The sequence below is a fragment of the Theropithecus gelada genome, chromosome 7a (genome assembly GCF_003255815.1).
Source record: "Theropithecus gelada isolate Dixy chromosome 7a, Tgel_1.0, whole genome shotgun sequence".
Taxonomy (NCBI): Eukaryota; Metazoa; Chordata; class Mammalia; order Primates; family Cercopithecidae; genus Theropithecus; species Theropithecus gelada.
Window position 1 is genome coordinate 51,027,498 of NC_037674.1, and position 23,586 is coordinate 51,051,083.

The 23,586-nt window shown below is 44.7% G+C and overlaps 1 protein-coding gene and 1 pseudogene across 2 annotated transcripts in view; both read right to left on the reverse strand.

The window, feature by feature from the left end:
* SCAMP2 (secretory carrier membrane protein 2) overlaps nt 1-23,586 on the reverse strand; it is a 551,928-nt gene that overhangs the window by 510,488 nt on the left and 17,854 nt on the right. The window lies entirely within an intron of this gene.
* LOC112627706 lies at nt 885-4,634 on the reverse strand (annotated as a pseudogene).

Sequence of the window (23,586 nt, forward strand, 5' to 3'; positions counted from 1 at the left end):
TGGATCACCTGAGGTGAGGAGTTCCAGACCAGCCTGGACAACATGTTCTCTACTAAAAATACAAAAATTAGCCGGGCATGGTGGCATGTGCCTGTTGTCCCAGCTACTCATACTCAGGAGGCTGAGGCAGAAGAATTGCTTGAACCTGGGAGGTGGAGGTTGTAGTGAGCCAAGACAGAGTCATTGCACTCCAGCCTGGGGGATGCAGCAAGACCCTTTCCCAAAAAAAAAAAAAAAAAAAAAATTCAGTAGCAAAAGGTGAATACTAGAAAACATAGGCTGTGTTCAAGAAACAGCAAGATCTGGTCTAGAATGGAGTGGGGATAGAGCATGGGGGGCCGGGGGCAGGAGCAGGCTGCAGGGGAGGTCTGGGCCAGGTCCCATAGGGCCGCAGACTCCAAGCAGAACATGGAGGTCATGCTTAATTTGGTAGACAATGGGAAGCTCATGATGGTTTTTAAGCAGGAGCACCCTATCACTCAGGAAGGAGTGAAAGAGCTACAATGAAGGGGCAGAGGCTGAGGCTGTTTGGTAGCAGCTGCAAGAATTCAGGTGAGAAACACCAAGTGCCTGGATTAGGGCTGGGTATGGAGGTAAAATGTCCTTAGGAAACATTCACAGATAGAGATAAGCTCTGCCACTTAAACTGTTAACATAGGTCTGATCTTCATTAGAATTAGAAGATACATGAATTGTGAGTGCCTAGAAGTTCCTGCTAGATGAACATTAAACAACTACAGTCTAACCAGTTCTGGAAACATCCCAAGCTGGGTGAATGTGTCCAAAGGTCCCAAGCTGGACAATTAGAATAGAGGTCAAGCAGCCTTATGTCGAGTAAATGTTTAAGAAGGAATGAAGACAAATGCACAGACTCCTGTGAGCAATCATGAGGAAGGTCAGGGGCATTTGTTAAACAAAGACCAACAAAGACAATCTCAGAGGCAGAAGTCGGGGACAGACAAACCCATGCACCTGGGATGGTCCCCAGTGGGCCCCATCTTGGGTGCCCAGTGAAAGATGAAAGGCACAGAGGCCCTGCCGCAAGCCAGGTGGGAAGAGCTGTAATCACCTCTGACGCCTGCTGAGACCTGAACCTCTGCTCTGTGCCTCCCCAACCAAATAATAACCTGAGGCTTCTCCTCAGCCCTCCACCACTCTCTCCTCCACAGTATCTGACTGCAGATCCAAAGTTCATGACAAACTGGTCACCTCCACTAGGAAGGAAGCAAAGACAGCTGTAAAATAGGATGAAAGTTTGCTTATTTTAATAGGAAGAATAAAATTAAAAGTTTTTTTTTTTCGGGGCCAAAGAAAATCAAGTACTTTGCTTCAAGCAAAACTGGGATCTCTTTTTTTTTTTTTTTTTTTTTGAGACAGAGTCTCGCTCTGCCGCCCAGGCTGGAGTGCAGTGGCGTGATCTTGGCTCACTGCAAGCTCCGCCTCCCGGGTTCATGCCATTCTCCTGCCTCAGCCTCCCGAGTAGCTGGGACTACAGGCGCCCGCCACCTCGCCCGGCTAGTTTTTTTGTATTTTTTAGTAGAGACGCAGTTTCACCGTGTCAGCCAGGATGGTCTCGATCTCCTGACCTCGTGATCCGCCCGTCTCGGCCTCCCAAAGTGCTGGGATTACAGGCTTGAGCCACCGCGCCCGGCCAAAACTGGGATCTCTATGCAGAAAGAGACAGGTCTGAGTTTGACTCCCGGCTCCATCACTTAACAGCCGTATGAGCTTCCTGAACTTGCATTTCCTATCTGTGAAATGACAATGCCAGCCACTCACAGGCTTCTTAGTGAGACAGGCATGAAGGTGCCCAGGGCAGGGCTGGGTCACTGCGGGCCTTCGGCATCAGTCCCTTTTGCCAGAGGGCAGCTCTACTCATTCTCCCAGTCCCTGGCAGTTGTCACAGTCTCTGCCCTAAACCCCCTTCAGTTTCCTTCTCTTCTCTTCTCTCTTCTGAATCCTCCAGGCCAGATGCTCTGGAGTTAGCCACTGTCTTAATTCCATCTGCATCCCCTCCTTCCAACACCCAGTAGGAACTGTCACTTAAAATCATACATGTGACAGGCCAGGTGCAGTGGCTCACGCCTGTAATCCTAGCACTTTGGGAGGCTGAGGCAGGCGGATCATGAGGTCAGGAGACTGAGACCATCCTGGCCAACATGGTGAAACCCCGTCTCTACTAAAAATACAAAAAATTAGCCGGGCGTGGTGGCACACGTCTGTAGTCCCAGCTACTTGGGAGGCTGAGATAGGGGAATCACTTGAACCCAGGAGGCAGAGGTTGCAGTGAGCTGAGATCATGCCACTGCAGTCCAGTCTGGCGACAGAGCAAGACTCTGTCTCAAAAAAAAAATCATGCATGTGACAAAATGCTTAAAACATGGGCTATGTCTTCAGACACATGCATTCAAATCTTGGTTTTGCCTGGTACAAAGACAGCGATCTTAAGGGATCTCTGGTGATAATCCTGCTTATCTTCCAGGGTGGTGAAGATTACATGAGTTTTCCGTATTAAATGCCAAGCATATTTCCTGCCTTGCAGAAAGAGCTTGGGAAATACTAGCCATTGTGACTTTCAGTTCTTTCTCACATGTGTCCCATCTGGGGCTGACCACCATCACTGCACACCTTCCCAGCTTCCCGGCTGCTCTCCTGTCCCTACCTCTCACTACCCTAATCAAACCTACACCCTGTTGCCACACTCCGCTTCCTCCCATGCCCCTTGGGCCCTAGTTCAAGAACCGGCTGAGGCCAATGACATTCAGTCCAAGCCCTCACCCACCCTTCCCCTAAACTCTACTTCCTACCACTTCCTAAAAACACACTTGCCACTCCAATCAGCCAGCTCTCCTGTCACCCAAAGGTATAAACTACCTTGGCTCTGCCCTTCCCAGCCTCTGCTCAGCACAGCTCCTCTCAGCTGCTTGCTCCTTGCCCTATGCCTTTCCAAATTCTACCCCCTTCTACAACCTCCTGCTTTGGTGTCACCTCCTCCAGGAAGCCTTCTCTGACCTGACCTCTCCACTCCATGCTACCTTCTCTGAACTTCTGTAGTTCTCATCAGCACAAAGACAGCTATATCCTATGAACCCTGAGACAGCTCTACTGGCACAGGTTCATCTAAAGTAAATATTTGGTGATCAAGAGAGTCCAGTTTAAAACGGAAAACCAGGAGGGAGACAGGGCAGTTAAACAGCAGGTCGGGATCCCAACACTTATTAGTAACATTGGAGACAAATAGAGTAACTATTGCAAAGAGCTCAAGTTTCCAATTACTATTTTAAGAGCCCAGGATGACTTCATACCACAGAAAGTCTCTAGGCATTAGCTGGGTTACTTGTCATTTATGTTGGTTTCATAAAAATAATCACTTTGAAAACATCAGATTGTTTTCTCTAATTCCAGGAACTATTTGGATGTTTCTTGCACAACCAAGTGAAGGTGACAGAGTGTGGTTTGCAGGGGTCTCCAGCTCCTCCCTGTGTAACTTCCATCAGCTTTCCAACCTCTCCAAATATAAGTAAAAACTGTGCTTACTATGCAAATGCAGCTCTAAGCCCCTCCTACACCACAGTTCTGGAGCTGACACTACACACAGTGAGGACACTAAAAGGCTGATGAATACACTGACTGCCTACAGACAGAGCAGAGGGATGGCGCTGTCCCCCACTCTGTCTTGGACACCACCTTCTCCTCTGAAACAACACACTCCTCCACCTTGGAAGGGTGCTCCCATCCTCTCCCTATGAGGTTGTATATCTCACCACTGTCCCGAAGGGTCTCGGTCAAGTCTTCCACCAGGGCTGCTGCCTCCTCACTGTTTTCAGGCCAATGCTCTTGCAGCCAAGCCTGAATTTCCTTGGCAGCACAGTCAACATCTGCTCCTTGGTGTGTACCTCTGGCCTCAGCCAGTGATGACAGAGCTCTCAGAGGTGGCCGAGTACATCCTGCAGTCCTCTGGTTGCCTCTGCCTAGGGGCTGCCCTTGCCGGCACTCTGGGGAAAGGGCTCAGACTGAGGGCTATCCTCCTGCAGTACAGCTACCTGCACCCAGGAGTCATCCGCCAGGATCATTATGGTGACCTCCTCCTCTTGTCTTTCTTCCTCTTTGACAGAGCAGGAGTATCGCCATCTTGGGCAAGCCTATTCTAAATCCAATCAAAAACCTAAATCCAAAGGGCATCAGCCTAATGGCTAAGGTCAGCATGACCATAAGCCACAAACTAACATCTCTCACCAGAAACATTCAAAACTCCTTCCCAACCAGAGACATGCTAGTCCTGAGATAACCCACCTCTTGCCGGAAAGATGCCAGCCCCAAGATAACCTCCCTTCTGCCCAGAGACGTTCCAAACCTGCCAAAACTTCTGCCCCACACAGAAACATTCCAAGCTTGTGATAAGCACCCTCACCCTAAAACCAATATATACTCTTAGTCTGGAAGAGAAAGGGCTCCTGACTGAAATTGGCCAGAAGCCCCTCTCAGGTTTTATCTAAAGTAAACCTGTCTTTAAGTGTCTAGCCGTAGTTCATGGTTTTTTTTTTTTTACTCTTTCTTTAACTCTTACACTCTTGAGGCACCTGGACCAAGGGGCTCAGCGGAGTGGTCACTTTCGATATCTCTGTGGCCATCATCCAAGGTCCTGGGGCAATCACTTAGGCTTCAAGCCTTGAACCTCAGTCTTCTCCAGCCAGGCTCTGGGGTAAGACACCTCCCTCCTCAAATCGCAACAAGTAGTCCTGCTGAGAAACAAAAAAGAGAAACATAATCACTAAGTAGACTGTCCTAAAGCAATCTAACTCACAAGAGCCCAGGTCAGACCACCAGGTGGTCCTTACATATGCAAACCAACAGATGCTTCCTGTTGCTCTTAAAGGAAAAATGACTTATTCCTGAAAACACCTCTCTCTGTGGTAAGAGAAGTTAAGAAGTATTACAAGTGGCCAGGTGCAGTGGCTCACGCCTGTAATCCCAGCACTTTGTGGGGGCTGAGATGGGTAGATCATGAGGTCAGGAGTTCGATACCAGCCTGGCCAACATGGCCAAACCCTGTCTCTACTAAAAATACAAAAATTAGCCGGGTGTGGTGGCATGCGCCTATAGTCCCAGCTACTCAGGAGGCTAAGGCAAGAGAATCACTTGAACCTGGGAGGTGGAGGTTCCAGTGAGCCAAGACCACGCCACTGCACTCCAGCCTGGGCAACAGAGCAAGACTCAGTCTCAAAAAGAAAAAAAAATAAGTATCACAAGCACAAAAAAATACAGCATTGTTCCTTCCAAAACACCAGAGAATGAGTATCAGAAATGCAAAGTCCCCAGAAAAACCCATGACTGAAATACTGAGGACTCTCCTAAGTCAGCTCTGACTTGCACTGTGTGACCTTGACCTAACATACAACTTAGTCACTCAATCTCAGTGACCACTGAATAAAGAGAGATAATAACACTAATCTTTTTATTCTTACGGGGGCATCTTAAGGATTAGCAGTGGATCAGATATCAAAGCACTTTGAGCTTCATTGGAAGAAAGGCAATATCTCAACGGCATTATTACCATACTTTATGAAGATTAAGACATGCTCATACATCTCCAATCCAGTTTTGGCCACTCAGTAATTTATCTTAAAAATGTTAGATATAAATTCCAAATTTATCTTCAAAGAATCAATATGTCAGTATGTTCAATTCTTTGCCTTCTACTTTTAAACTTAACTTCCTTGCAAAGCAACCTTTTTTGCCTATTCCACCCTGACTCATTCAGATTACCTGCTACCTGCTCCACCCTGACTCATTCTCTACCCTGCATAACCATTTTTTTCCCGCCAAAGCACTCACCCTGTCACTCTCTTTAAATTAGCCAATCGGAATTAGTTTAGCCTGTGCGGTCTAACCCCAGCCAATAGGGGAACAACACAGCAGCAAGGGCCATGTGTGTCAGGGATAAGAACCCCTTCCTCTCCCTGGTCCAAGTGTGTGGTCACCATTGCTCCATCTGTAAGGGCGCACCCTTCTATAGAAGTAACTTGCCTTGCTGAAAATTCAAAAGAAAATTTTATATTAGAGTGCTATTTCTTTTGCGGCACCAAAACTTTATATATAACAACAACAAAAACCCATCTTTGCAAAAAGAAATTTATTTGCAAGGACACAAAACCACAACATCATTTCTAATTCCAAAAAATTGAGTCCTTAAGAATCCACCAGCAGGGGAATGGCTAATAAACTACAGCACATCCGTATAGTAGCACATATCAGAAACTGTGGTATAATAAAGGCTACCTTTGGGTGGTAATGACAGGAAAGGGGCTCAAAGGAGTCACCTGGGATGCTGGAAATTTTCGATATCTTGATTTGGCAATGGTTGCATAAGAGCAAACATGAAATTTAACATCTGTGCATTATACTATATGTATTTTTTAATATTTTAAAAATTATACTCACAAAGATTACTAATCACTAACGATTTAAGATAATCCTTCTGATATGAAAATAATGGATAAACGTCACTGGGCATGGTGGCTCACGCCTGTAATCTCAGTACTTTGGAAGGCTCAGGCGGGTGGATCACAAGGTCAGGAATTTGAGACCAGCCTAAACAACATGGTGAAACCCTGTCTCTACTAAAAATACACAAATTAGCTGGATGTGGTGGTGCACACCTCTAATCCCAGCTACTTAGAAGGCTGAGGCAGAAAAATTGCTTGAACTCAGAAGGCAGAGATTGAAGTGAACAGAGATTGCACACGGCACTCTAGCCTGGGAGACAGCGTGAGACTCTGTCTCAAAAAAAAAAAATAAATAAATAAATTAATTAATTAAATAATGGATAAACACAAAACCAGCAAGGCAGAAAAACCACAGACACAGTAAGTCCCCAATTCCCTTTAAAAATGAACTCATACACAGGAAAAAAGAACCAGATGGCAGTTAGAAAATATCGAGAGCAGTGGAATTGCAAACGACTTAAAATAAATATTACGAAAGCAATACAAAATTATTTTTAGGCCAGGTACTGTGGTTCATGCCTGTAATCCCAGCACTTTGGGAGGCTGAAGAGGAAGACGGCTTGAGGCCAGTGTTACAGGAAAGGGGTCCGGATCCAGATCCCAAGAGCGAATTCTTGAATATCACACAAGAAAGAATTCAGGACAAGTCCACAGTGCAAAGTGAAACCAAGTTTATTAGGAAGGCAAAGGAATAAAAGAATGGCTACTCCATAGGCAGAGCAGTCCTGAGGGCTGCCAGTTGTCCATTTTTATGGTTATTTTTTGATGATACGCTAAACAAGGGGTGGATTATTCATGCCTCCCCTTTTCAGACCATATAAGGTAACTTCCTGACATTGCCATGGCATTTGTAAACTGTCATGGCACTGGTAGGAATGTAGCAGTGAGGAGGACTAGAGGTCACTCTCGTCACCATTTTGGTTTTGGTGGATTTTGCCCCGCTTCTTTACTGCAACCTGTTTTACCAGCAAGGTCTTTATGACCCATATTTTGTGCTGACCTCCTATCTCATCCTGTGACTTAGAGTGCCTTAACCATCCGGGAATGCATCCCAATAGGTTTCAGCCTCATTTTACCCAGCTCCTATTTAAGATGGAGTTGCTGTGGTTCACACCCCTTTGACATCAGGAGTTGAAGACTGGCCTGGGCAACAGCTTGAGACCCCGTCTCTACAAAAAGAAAAAAAAAAAAAAAATTAAAAATTACTACATCATAAAGACTCAGATGACAATCCCCCTCAATAAAAAGGTGGGGGGAAAGTAGAAAAAAAAGCTTAAAAAGAAAGAAAGATAGAAAGAAAAAGCTATTGGGAAAACTGAAGCTCTCAACATGTATTTTACTCAAATGACTAGAAGAAAGAGTGGCATATGGTAAAAGAGAACCCTTCCTACTTGGGAGCCTGGGAAAACTGTGCCCGGTCAGCTAAGTTGCCGTCTGACTTGGGGCATCACACGTCCCTTCTGAACCTCAGTTTCCCCATCTGTAAAACGCGTAGGCTGCGCGGGATGTCGTCGAATGTCCCTTCCCGTCCAAAGTCTGCGCTTCCAGGTAGGAGAGGCAAGGAGCGCTCCACCAAGGAGAAGCGTCCGGGATGGTTCGCGGAGCGCAGCCGGGCGCCTAAATCGAGGCTGCCCGGGCCCGCGGGACACGAAGGGCGACCCAGATGCCCCAGCCCAAGCAGGGCTGCCGGCAGCTGGCTCCAGGCCCGCTATTCCCTTGCCTCGGTCTACTGCCCGGGGTCCGCGCGGCTCCAGACCTGCCTCTCCAGGTCACCTCTCGGGATACCAGGTCCTGCGGTGGCGGCTGCTCCACGTGCAAAAGTGCCCCCGGCCTTTCTGATGATATGCTAAACAATCGACCCGGCCCCTTGCACTCTGGCTCAAGCCCGTGGAGCACGGAGAGTCCTGGGCGGGACAGGTCCGCCCACCGCCGCGTTCATTGGCTGCCGAGAACGGCCCTGGGAATTCTGCCTTTCTATTGGCGGAGACAGCACCCAAAGCCGGAGGGCGGGAAGGAGTCTGGGCCCAACGCATTGTGGGAGACGTAGTCCGCCCGGAGACGAACCGGACCAAGGTCCCCTGAGCAGGGGTGCAGTTGATAGCCTGCGCAGTGCCCGCAGGCCAGAGGCAGGAAAATCCGCAGACTGGCCGTCAGGACCCCAGTGTTGGCCAGAGCTGTGACCTGAGACAAGCCGTTTCACTTCTCTAAGTCCTCTGTGTATTTGTCTATAAAATCTGAAAGGTGGATGGACGAACTTGAAGGTCGTTTTCAGCTACGAACCCGTGGCAAGGATTATTGTTAGGCGCCCCCGACCAGCGAGAGAGGACCCTGGGCAGGAAGGGAATCCATGAAGGAAAAAACCGTCATCGCCCAAGCCTGGGGCCTCTTTCCCAGTTTGCAGCTGTACACATGCACCCGGCCTTCGCATACCCCTTTGTTTTCGCACGTGGTATACCTGTGTTTGGAGAAAAGCTCTGCCCGCCTCCTCTGCCACGGAACTCCCATTCTTTCAGCTCCTCCTGGGTGGAGCCTGCCCTGTCATCACCTCCCTAGGCAGAGACACTGCTCCAGCACACCTGTTGGACGTCTTTTAAATTTTATTTAAAAAAAATTATGTGTCTATATATATACACACGCACATAGAGAGAGAGAGAGGGAGAGCGCGCGCGAGAGAGACAAGATATATTTATATATATATCTATACATAGATGGATAGATAGATAGATAGATAGATAGATAGATAGATAAATAGATTTATCTCTCTCCTTGAATTCCTTGCTTGAGCCCAGTCTCCTGGAACTCCTGGGCCCAAGCCATCCTCCCTCTTCAGGCTCCCAAAATGCTGGAATTACAGGTGTGAGCCACTGCATCCGACTGACTCTCCATTTTAGTACCGACCACCATGTTACTTACCTGTCATTCTCAGCATGGGGGAACGGAGGGTGCCAGGGAGTGGGAGGATGGCCTGTATCTTGGTGTTCCTAGGGCTGGCGCTGTTGAAGAAATGGTTGCCCGAACCCTGCTTGAAAACAGGTGAGAAACTGCCTAGAAACTCAAGTGGAAAATCTCAGAATGGAGAGAGGCACCCTTAATGGCCTGTGATGGAATAGTTGTATATTTTGCACAGAGCAATTACTGGAGGCACATGCAGTGAAATAACTGCCTTTTTTTTTTTTTTTTTTTTTGAGACAGAGTCTTGCTTTGTCTCCCAGGTTAGACTGCAGTGGCACAATCTCGGGTCACTGCAACCTCCACCTCCCGGGTTCAAGTGATTCTTCTGCCTCAACCTCCTGAGTAGATGGGATTACAGGCCTGCACCACCACGCCCAGCTAATTTAGTAGAGACAGGGTTGCACCATGTTGGCCAGGCTGGTTTCAAACTCCTGACCTCAAGAGATCTGCCCATCTTGGTCTCCCAAATTGCTGGGAGGCATGAGTCACCATGCCCAGTCCTTTTCCCATTTTTAATTGGATTTATTTGTAAGAGCTCTTTGTATATTAAGAAAATTATCTCTTTGACGCAATAGTTGCTACTATTTCTCAGTTTGCTTTTTGTTTTCTGTTATAGAAATTTGAAGTTTTTATGCAATCAATTTGTTAATCTTGTCTTTTTATAGCGTCTGAGTTTTGTGTTAGAAAATCCTCTGCACCACTCCAAAGAAGTGAAATTCACCTGTTTTTCACTAACTAACCTCTTTAATCCAAATACAGAGATGCATAGTGAGGTTTAGCTAGTGAATCTTATCCAGTACCCTGGTAGTATCTTTATCAGTCCAGACTGACCACATGCAAACAGCACCACCTCCATGCCAGCCTGAGAAGTCTGCACTAAGCCCCTGGATGCAGAACTCCAGGCCACAACCCCTCCAGTGATATTTGGGGGATGACATTGTGTTAACAAAGATGAGTTTCCCCACATGTCCATCCTTATCAGGAATGGAAATTTACACAAAAGAGAAAAGATGCAGGGGAGGGTGGGGATGCACAGCTGGAAATTTCCAGCAGCCCAAGAGTTCATTTACCTCTCTGTTCCTAACCCATGTCGACCCTTGACCACAAGAACTGGCACTAGCTTGTCACTGAAGGGTCCTAGAGAAGCTGTCTCCTCTGTGTCTGATTCTGGGAGGTTAGTTCTTGCCAGTGTTAAGGACCTATCCTACATGAGACAGAGAGGAAGTCACACTTAAGATCAATATATGGCATAATGATCCCACTGAGAAGGGCCCTGGTAGCTGAGGCAGTACCCTAAGACCAGCCTGCCACAGTGAGGCAAGCCTGGAAACAAAGCCAAGTTCAAGGTTGCTCCCCCAAGAGATTCCTTTCTCTGTTGGCCAAACCACAGGGGTGAGAAAGGCTCGGTTCCACCAGGAAGCATTCTTGGTTAAAAGCTGGAGAACTAATCTAGCTAACTTAAGTAAAAGAGATCTATTGAAAGACTGTCAGGGAACTGACAGAATAGAAGGAAGCTGATGGATCAGGCTTGAGAACAGTTAAGAACCGAGAAACAAAGAGGAAGGCCCCAAGAACCACAACAACAGTCTCTTAACAGAAACGGTTCAGCCTGCCCACCCCACGACCTCTGGTGGTATTGCAGCCATCTGTGTTTCCCTGCCCTTCTCACCCAAATGTCCACGTACAAGGAAAGAGCATTTGGTTGGCTGAGTCTAAGTCACATACACACTCCCTGGCTGCAGCAGGGCGAGAGAGGATCCGATCTGGCTCCTAGCTTTTCTTACTAAGACCCCACACAAAGGCAGATTCTCCACTCTGGAGACTGAAGGTCTATTAGGCAGAAACAGTGTCACTACTTGTTTTTAGACTCTGAGCAGGAAGGGACTTCACCCCAAAGAATGCTACGCCTAAGGCATCTGGGGGCCCTTACCTCATCTAGAGTTGATGAAAAATGGTGTGTGTGGGGACGGGGAGAACGGCTTTTCCTAACAGTTCTTTCCATAACAGTTTTGATTGTAAGTTTAGTCCATTAACATTCAAGGTTATTATTGATCTGTAAGGACTTACTCTTGCCATTTTGCTATTTGTTTTCTGGTGGTTGTGGTCTTCTCTTTCTTCTTTCCTTCCTTCCTGTCTTTCTTCTTGTGAAGGTGATTTTCTCTGGTGGTATGATTTAATTTGTTGCTTTTGTGTGTGTGTATTAATTGAGTGTGTGTGTGTTTTTTTATTTGAGGTTCCCACAAGGCTTGCAATACTATCTTATCGCCCAGTGTTTTAAATTGTTAACTTTACACTGCTTGCAATAAGGAACAAAGAAATAAACAAGCAAAAAGAAAACTAACCAAAACTCTACACTTTAAATTTGTCCCTCTGCTTTTTAACTTTTTGTTGTTTCTCATTGTACTGTGTCTTGAAAAGTTGTTGTAATTATTATTTTTGTTTGGTTCATCTTTTAGTTTTTGTTGTTGTTTTTTTGAGACAGAGCCTCACTCTGTCACCTAGGCTGGAGTGCAGTAGTGCCATCTCGGTTCGCTGCAACCTCCACCTCCTGGGTTCAAGTGATTCTCCTGCCTCAGCCTCCCAGGTAGGTGGGACTACAGGCACATGACACAACGCCCAGCTAATTTTTTTTTTTTTTTGTATTTTTAGTAGAGATGGGGTTTCACTGTATTAGCCAAGATGGTCTCAATCACCTGACCTCGTGATCTGCCTGCCTTGCCTCCCAAAGTGCTGGGATTACCGGCGTGAGCCACTGTGCCCGGCCTCATCTTTTAGTCTTTCTACTTAAGATAAGAGTTGTTTGCACACCACAATTACAGTGTTATAATACTCTGTGTTTTTCCGTGTACTTACTATTACTAGTGAGTTTTGTACCTTCAGATAATGTCTTATTGCTCATTAATGTCCTTTTGTTTCTGATTGAAGACTTCCCTTTAGCATTTCTTGTAGGATTGGTCTGCTGTTGGTGAAATCCCTCAGCTTTTGTTTGTCTGGGAAAGTCTTTATTTCTCCTTCATGTTTGAAGGATATTTTCACTGGATATATTATTCTAGGGTATAAGGTTTTTTTCCTTCAGCCCATCACATATATTATGGCACTCTCTCTTGGTCTGTAAGGTTTCCACTGAAAGTCTGCTGCCAGATGTACTGGAGCTCCATTGTATGTTATTTGTTCCTTTTCTCTTGCTGCTTTAGGATCCTTTCTTTATCCTTGACCTTTGGAAGTTTGAGTATTAAATGCCTTCAGGTAGTTTTCTTTGGGTTAAATCTGCTTGGTGTCCTATAATGTTCTTGTACTTGAATATTTATTCTCTGTTATTATCCCTTTGAATAAACTTTCTACCTCTATTTCTCTACTTCCTCTTTAAGGCCAAGAACTCTTGGCTTTGCCCGTTGAGACTACTTCTAGATCTTGTGAGTGTGTTTCATTCTTTTAAATTTTTTTGTCTCCTCTAATTGTATATTTTCAAATAGTTTGTCTTCAAGCTCACTAATTTTTTCTTCTGCTTGATCAATTCCACTATTAAGAGACTCTGATGCATTATTTATTGTCGATTGCATTTTTCATCTCCAGAATTTCTGCTTGATTCTTTTTAATTATTTCAATCTCATTGTTAAATTTATCTGATAGAATTCCAAATTCTTTTTCTGTATTATCTTTAATTTCTTTGAGTTTCCCTGAAACCACTATTTTGAATTCTCTGTCTGGAAGGTCACATATCTCTGTTTTTCTATGATTGGTCCCTGGTGCTTTAATTAGTTTGTTTGGTGAGGTCATGTTTTCCTGGATGGTCTTGATGTTTGTGGATATTCAATGCCTGAGCATTGAAGAGTTAGGTATTTATTGTAGTCTTCTCAGTCTAGCAGTGCATTACCCTCCCGGCTTTGATATGTGCCAATACACATGGAGTATTCCAAGGCAGAGAGGCTTTCTCAAGCCTCAGTGTTCAAGGTGTTTACTGGAACTTCATCACAGAGGCATGCTTGATTGTCCACGTGGATCTTCTCAGTTTTCAGTTTCCAGTCCTTCCAGGGGTGACCTAAAGCCTGGACTCTAAATCTCCTAGTAGGTATTCCTGGCCTGGCTAGACCCCACCCTAAATCTCATTATTAGACTATCCATTATGACCCAAGACCCCCAGGCAAAGATACTCCTGTCAGGCATTACACATTGAAGACTACCTCCCAGGAGTCTAGGACAAAGGACAGTCCTCTTTTTGGTCAAGGTTAATTTTTATTTGAAACTGTACAACATGCCATCACTCTATTATCCTTTCTGTTTTATCTTCAAAATAACCCTAATTGGTGGGTAAGGATGTTTATTATTATAAACAAGATCTCAAGAGGGAAGACACTTGGGCAAGGTTGCACAGTCGATCCTGGACTCATGGTACAAGACTCTTTCCACTCTCTTAGCACCCCAAGTCCTGAGAAGAAGATGGAAACAAGGTGTGTATATGTGTGTGTGTGTGCACATGTGTGTTTGTGTGTGTAAATGTATATTTAATGAGTATGTGTGGATATGTGTATGTCTCTGTGTGTTTGTGTATATATGTGGATGTTTCTGTGTCTATAAGTATGGTTGTATATGTGTGTATCTGTTCAGTGATGCACATCTGGAATGCCAGCTACTCAGGAGGCAGATGAAGGAGGATCACTTGAGCCTAGGAGTTTGAGAGAGAGAAAATTTCAATGATCTTCTTGCAATTAGAAGAAGAAACCTGGGGTTGGACATAAAAAGACATAAAGCACCGCATAAAGAGGCAGAGAAATGTCTAATGAAAAACAAGTGATCAAGAATTAAGTAGTTCATCTATAAAGAAATATAGCACTTTAGCAGCAGAATAAAACTGCAAGATAATTTCCTCTAGAACCCTGATAATCTTTGTGAGAAACTGTCGATCGCATATGTTAATCGCCAAAACTTGCAGGACTCTGTGCAACAGAACTGGCTAGTAAAATCATTTTTCTTAAACTCATTATGCTACAAGTGGCATTCAACTCTTTCTCAAGCAAGATTTCACAAACCTATCTCCAGCTTCCAGATGGTGAGAGAAAGTGTGATCAGATTTGATGATAAATTGTGCCTGTCTCTGAGCCCATCTCCTCCTATTGAAGAGAAGGAAAATGAGGCAAGCACATTGCAGCCCTGCCGACAAAAATCACAAGATAAGCAAATAATTATTATTTAAAACCAGAAAGTACTATAATTTATTCACGAATGCCACACATTCTATATTAGATCTTTCAGTTCAATTTACTTGTATTCTTTGAAGCAAATTTATAAGATTCAAATTATTCAGAAAATACTCCCAAGCTAATAAAACACTTTAATCACAGGAAGTATCGTGCTACACAATATGGTGTGGTGGTGAAGGGTGCAGGCTTTAAAACCAGAAAACACAGGTTCAAGTCCTGGCTCTATTACCTTGGCAAGGTTACATGGTCTTGCTGTGCCTCAATATCTCCATCTAAAATGTAGGGATGACAATAATAGTGTCTATTTCACAGAGTTGTTTTGAGGAAAATAATATATATAGAGCACTTTGAACAGCAGTTATTGCTATATAAATGTTTGCTATAGTTATTCTAACCTTTCAGATTATAAATATCTACCCTGTTACTCAGATAACAAGAGTCCCTAAGCTGATAACATGATGAAGAGCTTTTGGGTTTCTTAATTTCCATCAGTTTTGTGAGGGAAAAAATACTACATGAAGAAGAGCAACTAAGCAGGCGTGAGAAGGAAGCTTGGCTTAAGATTGGGGGGCTTGGATTTATTAGGCTTTTGTCTTCTAAAAATTTCTGAAGCTCCATTGATAAGAAGATGTTCAATATCAGTCTAGCTAAAAAGGACAAATAGACCCCACAAGACACTGAGTTACAGCCAAAAGTAGAAGGGTAATAAATGAAATACGGAAAACTACACAACCAGAAAAATCAACAACTACCAGTACCCAAAACAAGGCTAAATCTCACAGGATTATGTTGAATGAAAGAAGCCAGCCACAAACGCGCACATACTGAATGATACCATTTACATGAAGTTCAAGAACAGGCGAAACGAATCCATGGAATCATGTGAGATTTTGCCATGTTTTGGGTGCCACCAAGATGGCACTTTGAACAGTGTGTTCTAACATGGTGGAAAGGACAGAAAAACAAAAGAAGAAAACTGAGCTAGGTAGCGTCCTCAAGCCCTTTCATAAGGTCACTAATCCCACTCATGAGGGGGCTCCTCCCTCATGACTTAGTCATCTCCTAAAGACTCCACCTCTTAATGCTATCACACTGGGGTTTAAGTTCCAACATGAATTTTGGAGGAGACACAATCATTCCAACCATAGCAAATATACTTTACTAAAAAAGAAGAAAAAAGAAAAATCTTGTCTCTAAACATAGTATTTTAAGAGTTTATATATTTACAGCCCAGTTTTCCACTTGCATACATACATATTTGTGACCATGAGTGTCATTCTTAGCTGAGAAAAGTTTCAGTAAGTTAATTTTTTCTCACATTATCTATTAATATCTTATTCACATAAAACCAAATTTCTAACCTAGATTTTAGGTTGAGATAGAAACCCATAGTCATTTGTTGCGATGTGAGCATGACAGAGACAGATATTAACTAACAGAATCCAACTATTAAAATAAATTTAAGGGCACAATTCTCTACTGACTCCCCCAGACAAATCATTACTTGGATAGCAATGAATCAACTAAAAATGGAAGTGAGAACAGTTAGAGTCCTTTTTGCCATGGATGGATGTTTATGAGACTATTAAGTGAAGAGGGTTCAGAAACAAGGGGATAAATGGCATGCTAATTTGGGGTTGAATGGAGTAATGAGATGATCTTGGAAATACAAGAATTGTGCTTAATGGGACTTGTCTACTTGCAATTCAATAAACCAATATACGTAAATTCAAAGAGACAAAGGACATGAGCACTTAGAACAAAATTATAGGAATACAGCCAGTCACAGTGGCTCATGCCTGTAATCCCAGCACTTAGGGAGGCTGAGGCAAGCAAATCACCAGAGGTCAGGAGTTTCTGACCAGCCTGGCCAACGGGGTGAAACCCCATCTCTTCTAAAAATACAAAAATCAGCCGGGCATGGTGGTGGGTGCCTACAGTGCCAGCTACCTGGGAGGCTGAGGCATGAGAATCACTTGAACCGGAAGGCGGAGGTTGCAGTGACCCGATTGCCCCACTGCACTCCAGCGTGGGCAATGAGACTCCGTCTCAGAAAACAACCAAACGAACAAACAAACACAAATTTGCAGGGATAAATTTAGCAAAGAGGTACCAAAGTTGAGATAAGGGTCACTGTTCCATGTCTGACACCTTTAATTCTTGAGTCATGGGGATGGCAAGCCAGGAACAGAATCTTCTGACCAGAAGCTAAAACCAGCCTTTGGGGTGGGTTCAGAGAGACTGTTCAGACTCAAGATGTGAAAGCAGATGTTGCCTGGTAGAAAATATCCCGAATGCAAAGGCATTTTCAAAGACAGTGGTGCTCGGGAAAAGAGAATGCTGTGTTTAAAAAGGAAAAAAAAAAAAAAAAAAAAAAAATTTAAAAGAATAGAAACAAGGAAGGAAAAGTGACAGACAGTAGGGTGACCATACGTTCTCAGACCATCCAGGCTCTGAGGAGGGCGAGACTAGGCCAAAGTTACCCAGCAACAAGGTACAGCTAAGCTTATGTCTGCTGTCCCGGTGCAATTATTATAGTGCCCCTTTCACTCTCCGAAGTGTCTGGATTTCGATGATAAAGCTTATGATCACCCTACCAAAGAGAGGAAATTAGCCAGAAGACCCATGTGTCCATTTTAAACCGTGTGGACTGGCCCACAGTCCCGTGCCCCTGCCCAGCTGAGCCGCGTGCACCACCTCTGCCTCGCCCTACCCCGCCCTGCCCGGGGCTCCAGGAAGGCTGGAGCGGAACCCTCGGCTCCCGCGATGCTCTGGTGCCACCTGCAGGTTACGTGTAGGAACTGCTTCTCCACACCCTGACCCTGGACAACCTCGGACTTGGCCAAAAGACATTCCGAGCAGGAGAAGCCCCGACTGGGGAGTTGGCTGGACCCTGAAGTCCACGTTACAGAATAAGATGGGCCCAGCTTAAACCAACAGAACCCAGATCCTCCTCTTCCTACCCACTCCTGTCCTGTCTCATTTTGTAGACGGGAAACTGAAGCCTAATTCAGATTTTTCATTGGTAGGATTGTGAAGCATACAGTTGGAGCCTCCCAGGTGCCATTCCCCACATATCTGTCTTTCCCCTAATAGGTTAGGATAGTGGGGAAGCAAGAGAGCTTAAGCTCACTAAGCTCCTAACGTGTACAGGCCAGTGTGGGCACTTTTCTCTCCAGCCTCGCACTTGATGGGAAATAGGTGATCACACAACTAGGAGACAGGATCAGAGTGGGCTCGCGATGTGCTCACCATCTGTCAGCTGAAACTGGAACCCAGTGTGAATGTGTCAGTCTAAATGCAGAGCTCTATGCATGTTCCTCTCTATTCCCTTGGTCACCAACACCAATTCCCAAGGCAGAACCCCAGGAGGGCTGGACTGAAGGACCTGGAGGTAATAGAAAACAGCTCAAGAGAGGTGTACCTGTCTCTGGAATTTGGATTCCCCTGTGTTGGAGCCTGTGAATTGCTACCGGCAGTAAACTGAGGACATTGTAGGGTTCACCTTCTTTTAGGGATCACAGTTCTGCTCGACGTATCTCCAATGTCTGAAAACTGTTGTTTTATATATTTTGTTCCATTTTTCTAGTTGTTCAAGGTGGGAGGCAAATCTGGTCCCTGTTAGCAATCATGGTCACATGTAGAGGTTGCAGGATGTTGTTTATATCTGTATCTTTACTTTTTTTTTGAGACAGGATCTCACTCTGTCACTCCAAGTGGTGCCATCTCACCTCACTGCCACCTCCACTTCATGGCCTCAAGTGATCCTCCCACCTCAGCCTCCCAAAGTGCTGGGATTACAGGTGTGAGCCACTGTGCCTGGCCTAAAACTGTATCTTTCTTATTATCAGTGAAGTTAAACAATTTTTCCTGTGTGTCAGCAGCATTTGCGTTTCTTTTTCTTTGAACTTTCATATATGTTTTCAATTTTTCTTAGAATTGTTGGTCTTTGTCTTCTCTACTTTTGAAATAGAATGAATATGATATTAATTGTACTTCAAATTGTGACCATGATGGAGTACCTGTATTGATGATAGTCTCCCAGCATGCACAACTACAAAGCTGGACAAAGTACATGAAGAAATTGTCTTCAGACATTGGGCAATAGGCAGTTCCAGGTACTATCCGAGAGAAGGGAATCACATTAAGTTACTGTTACATTTTTCTGGTGGGGAGTTTCCAAACCCTCAATGACAGCACCAGGAAGCAGAGTCCAAGCCAAGAGGATCAGTCTTGTCTGGTGGAGGAAACAGAGACTGCCACTCAGGGCTGCTAAAATGTGTGTGGCAGAGTATCAGAAAGGACAGAGTTGCAGAGAAGGAGCCCCAGAAATCTTATAGAGGTTGCTACAGGTCCTTGGCCAAATCACACACTATGAATGTGTGGATTGAGACTCTGCAAGGCCCAAGACAGAACAGCCAATGGGGAGCTGAAAGCTAAACAGTAATTTCAGTGGTCACAGACTGCTGGAGATACATCTGAATTCTGGCTCAGCCAGAGTCTCCACTCTTGGAATCTCAGGTCTTGATGAATATCCCAGACATTCACAGGAGGGTCCAGAAGGCCATGCCTTGGGATTAAGGAAGATTCCCTAGGAATAAGGGCAAAACTGAAAAACAGCTTACCCTAACAAAACCTAAAATGTAGCCTGACACACATGATCAAATTCACCCATCAGTAATTTAATTCCCTGCCAAAACAAAACTCAACACTAGAGTAGGATAACATAACCCACATCTCTACAATGAAGGTTCACAATGTCCAACAGCTCAAGAAACACTTACTAGACGTGTGAAAAAGCTAGAAAATACATCCTAAAATTAAGAGAAAACCAGTCAATTCAAACAGACCCACCATGCATGGCGGATCATGCCTGTAATCCCAGCACTTTGGGAAGCCAAGGCAGGAAGATCACTTGAGTTCAAGACTTCGAGACCAGCCTGGGCAAAATGGCAAAACCCCATCTCTACTAAAAATTCAAAAATGAGTTGTGTGTGGTGGTGTGCAGGGGTCCGTAATCCCCAGGCTGTAGACGGTACCAGTTAGGTACCTGTTAGGAACCAGGCTGCACAGCAGGAGGTGAGTGGTGGGCGGTGAGTGTTACTGCCTGAGCTCTGCGCCCTGTCAGATCAGCAGGCATTAGATTCTCATGTGAGTGTGAACCCTAATGTGAACTGCACATGTGAGGGATCTAGGTTTCACACTCTTTATGAGAATCTAATGCCTGAGGAGTTGAAGTGGAATGGTTTCATACCAAAACCACCGCCCCTGGCTCCATCTCTGGAAAAATTGTCTCCTGTGAAACCAGTCAGGACTGCAGGTAGCATGTGCCTGTGGTCCCAGTTACTTGGAAGGCTGAGGTGGAAGGATGGATTGAGCCTGGGAGGTGGAGGTTGCAGTGAGTTGAGATCATGCCACTGCACTCCAGCCTGGACAACAGAGTGAGACCTTATCTCAAAGAAACAAATAAACAAAAAGGGCCAGGCATGGTGGCTCACACCTGTAATCCCAGCACTTTGGGAGGCTGAGGCAGGCAGATCACCTGAGGTCAGAAATTCAAGACCAGCCAGGTGAGGCAGAGGTTGTAGTGAGCTGAGATGGTGCCATTGCACTCCAGCCTGGGCTACAAGAGCGAAACTCCATCTCAAAAAAAAAAAGGAAAAAGAAAGGATGAAAGGAAGAAAGAAAGAAAGAAAGGAAGGAAGGAAGGAAGGAAGGAAGGAAGGAAGGAAGGAAGGAAGGAAGGAAGAGAGAGAAAAAAGACTCTCTTTCTCACACATTGGAATTATCAGGCAAGACGAGCTTTAAAGTAACTACGTACATACATTAAATAATTTAGAGAAATATCAATACCTGTGAAGGATGGTGAAAAAAGAATTTAGAGAAATACGTTTTAGTATAAGTACGTCCTAAATATGCATGGTACATACTTACTAAAAAAGTAGTTTACTTTTTATCAGAAATCTAAATTTAACTGGGTGTCCTATATTTTATCTGGCATCTCTACCCCAAAGCCAAGCAGGAGAGAGTCCAGAGTCCTACCTTCCAGCAGGCGACCTAGCCTAGGACAGGGCCTGGCCAGGGGCAATTGTGCATTGGATGGGTTTGAGATGCCAGTCATTCATGTGTCAAAGGTTTGCCAGGCCAGCATACAATCAATATTATTTTTATTTAATATTTTTGTCTAAAGCAACTTTAAAAATTTTAACCTTTTATTTGGAAATATAGAGTCAGAGGAAATTTCAAAGATGGTACAGAGAGGTTTCGTGGACTCCTCACTCAGTTTCCTCCAAAGGTTCTATTTTATATTAGTGTAGAACAAAATCTAACAATGTCACATGTCTAGGTCTATGCCATTTTATCACATATGTAGACTCCTTTAATCACTGCTACAATCAAGATACAGAACTGTTCCACCACCACAAAAATCCCCCTCCTGCTATTCCTCTGCACTCATTCCTGGCTCTTCCCCTCCACTATTCCTACTCCTGGCAACCACGAATCTGCTTTCTGTCTTTACAATCTTCTCACTTCAAGAACATTACAGAAAGCAAAAATTAGCCAGGCATGGTGGCACCAGCTTGTAGTTCCAGCTACACAGGAGGCTGAGGCAGGAGAATTGCTTGAACCTGGGAGGTGGAGGCTACAGTGTCCTGCCACTGCAGTCCAGCCTGAGAGACAGGGCGAGACGCTCTCAATGAATGAATGAATGAATGAATGAAGGCCTGGCACGGTGGCTCACACCTATAATCCCAGTGCTTTGGGAGGCCGAGGCAAGTGGACAAAAATTAGCCAGGCATTATGGTGTGTGCCTGTACTCCCAGCTACTTGGGAGGCTGAGGCATGAGAATCACTTGAACCTGGGAGGCGGAGGCTGCAGTGAGTTGAGATCGTGCCACTGCCTTCCAGTCTGGGCCACAGAGTGAGATTTCATCTCAAAAACAAACAAACAAACAAAAAAACAAAGAAAAAAAGAACATTATTGTAGATAATATAAATGGAATCACACAGAATGTGGCCTTTCGAGACTGGCTTTTTTTTTTCCTACTCAGCAAATGCCCTTTAAGATCCATCCAAGTTGTGCATGTTCCTTTTTATTGTTTTTTTCTGTTTGAGATAGATTCTCGCTCTGTCACCCAGGCTGGAATGCAGTGGCGCAATCTCAGCTCACTGCAACCTCTGCCTCCTGGGTTCAAGCAATTCTCCTGCTTCAGCCTCCTGAGTAGCTGGGATTATAGGTACCCACCACCATACCAGGCCTTTTTTTTTTTTTTTGAGATGAAGTTTTCCTCTTGTTGCCCAGTACAATGGTGCAATCTCGGATCACTGCAACCTCTGCCTCCCAAGCTGAAGCAATTCTCCTGCCCCAGCCTCCTGAGCAGCTGGGATTACAGGTGTTTGACACCATGTCCAGCTTTTTTTTTTTTTTTTTTTTTTTTGCATTACTAGTAGAGATAGGGTTACACCGTGTTGGCCAGGCTGGTACTGAACTCCTGACCTCAGGCGATCTGCCTGCCTTGGCCTCCCAAAGTGCTGAATTTACATGTGTAAGCCATCATAGTATTTCATAGAATGGATGTATCAGTTTGCTTAACCATTCACCTATTGGGGGGTATTTGTTTGTTCCCAATTTGGGGCTATTACAAATAAATCTGCCATGAACAATCATGTGTGAGGTTTTGTGCAGACATCAGTTTTATTTTCTAGTACAAATGCCCAGAAACAATTCCTGGGTCATATATTAAGGTGTATGTTTAATTAAAGAAGCTGCCAAACTATTTTCTAGAGTGTCTGTACCATTTTATATTCCCACCAGCGATGTATGAGAGAGTGAGTTTTGTCTGCATCCTCGCCAGTATTTGATATTATCACTATGTTTGATTTGAGCTGTTTTAATAGATATGTAGTGATATCTTACTGTGGTTTTAATTTGCATTTCCCCAGTGGTTGGTGTTGAAGATCTATTCCTGTGCTTTAAGTCAACTCATTTTTAAAACCTAAATAAATGTATTTAAAAAGGAAACTTTTGCTTTGGGAGGCCAAGGCAGGCTAATTACTTGAGTCCAGGAATTCAAGACCAGCCTGAGCACATGGTGAAACTCCGTCTCTACTAAAAATACAAATATCCGGCATGGTGGTGTGCACCTATGGTTTCAGCTACTCGGGAAGTGAGGCAGGAGGATTGCTTGAGCCTGGGAGGTCAAGGCTGCCATGAACCATGATTGCTCCATTATACTCCAGCCTGGGTGACAGAGCAAAACCCTGCCTTAAATAAAAAATGAATAAAAGGAAATTTGTGATTAGTGGTTCTCAAAGTGTGGTCCCTGAGCCAGCAGCATCAGCATCACCATCACCTGAGAACTTGTTAGAAATGTAGATTCTCAGGTGCCACCCCAGACCTCCTGAATCAGAACCTCTGAGGAGTGGGTTCAGTGATCTGTGGTTTAACAAGCCCTCCCAGTGAGAATCGGTCTCATTTACTACAAATAGAAGGTAATGGTAAAAATAAATGCATCTGCATATCACCTGAAATCCTCTTGTGGGCCCCAGGTTCACACACCACACTTCCGGGCAGGAACCCCACCCACAGAGGCTATGACAAGAATGCTCCTGCCCCTGGGGCTGTGCAGTGACAGTTCACACAGCTCCACGTGGCAGTTCTGAGTTTGGGAAGCGCTGATGCAGTCCTACTACAGCCCTTCCTGCCCTTCAGTGGACTGAGAAAATATAGGCTCTGAGGAGGGTGAGACTTGCCCAAAGTCACCCAGCAACATGGTCAGTCTCCTTTCCCAGGGCCCTCACAATGCCTGGCCTGTTTAAAGCCTGCCTCTATTCACTGCTGAGTGAAAACTCCAGCTCCAAAACAGAATATGGGGAAGGATACTATCTTGGGCAGCTTATGTTTATAGCTGCAGATACATGGGGAAAAA